Source organism: Etheostoma spectabile, chromosome 21, assembly GCF_008692095.1.
Source record: "Etheostoma spectabile isolate EspeVRDwgs_2016 chromosome 21, UIUC_Espe_1.0, whole genome shotgun sequence".
Classification (NCBI taxonomy): domain Eukaryota; kingdom Metazoa; phylum Chordata; class Actinopteri; order Perciformes; family Percidae; genus Etheostoma; species Etheostoma spectabile.
Genome location: NC_045753.1, coordinates 14,434,451 through 14,435,364, shown reverse-complemented (window position 1 = coordinate 14,435,364; position 914 = coordinate 14,434,451). Strand labels below are relative to the sequence as shown.

Below are 914 nucleotides of genomic sequence, written 5' to 3'. Positions count from 1 at the left end.
CTAACACCCTAACCACCCAACCAACCCCCCACCCCCCCTCCCACCCTGGCTTTTTGTAGTCACTGGCAATCTTACATCTTTAAGCCCCCTCACTCTGATCCACCAAGCTTTTTTTGAGGGTTCCCACTGGTTTTAGAATCTGTGGAATATTGTTGGTTTTTATGTTTTTAAATTTTAAATACTACATTCAGGGAAGTCCAGAAAATGATTCACAAAAACACAGGGAACATAGAATTTGATATTGGTTATAAATAGATTTATTAAAAGGATGATTCTGGTTTTATGTTTGCAGTTCATTCCAATTTGTATTAATGACATTGTACACACCAAGTTAATTGCTGAGATCTAGCTCACTAAAAAAACATGTCAGTTGGGGTAAGAAACACGAAAAGTCAGACAAGTTTTAAACAAACCCGCAAGTTCCTGTTTTCCGTTCACCAATAACTAATTATAGCTTGATTTCATTGCTGATGATTTGGCACACGTCTGGATATCAGTTCTTCAGAAGCTGGATTAAAATGTATCTGCATGGGTGCCCGGATAGCTCAGTTAGAGCGGGCGCCCATATATAGAGGTTTACGCTTCGACGAAACGGACCCAGGTTCAACTCCGACCTGCGGCCCTTTGCTGCTTGTCATTCCACCTCTATCTCCCTTTTCATTTATTCAGCTTTACTGACAATAAAGGCCTAAAAATGCCCCAAAACATTCTGCGGTGTATTCAGTTAGATGGCTCATGAACAAACATTTTTAAAGAAAACCCTCACATATGAACCCATTTCTAGACACAAATAACTTATTTTCTTAGGGGCATTAAATAGATTAAAACATGTAGGTAACTGTTAGTGTAATTATTGCAATTTAGAGTGAAATACCTACACATATACAGTGGGGTTCGAAAGTTTGGGCACCCCA

General features: G+C 39.2%; 1 protein-coding gene across 18 annotated transcripts in view; it reads left to right on the top strand.

Annotated features, from left to right (window-relative positions):
• LOC116671728 (calcium/calmodulin-dependent protein kinase type II subunit gamma) overlaps nt 1-914 on the top strand; it is an 83,744-nt gene that overhangs the window by 71,741 nt on the left and 11,089 nt on the right. The window lies entirely within an intron of this gene.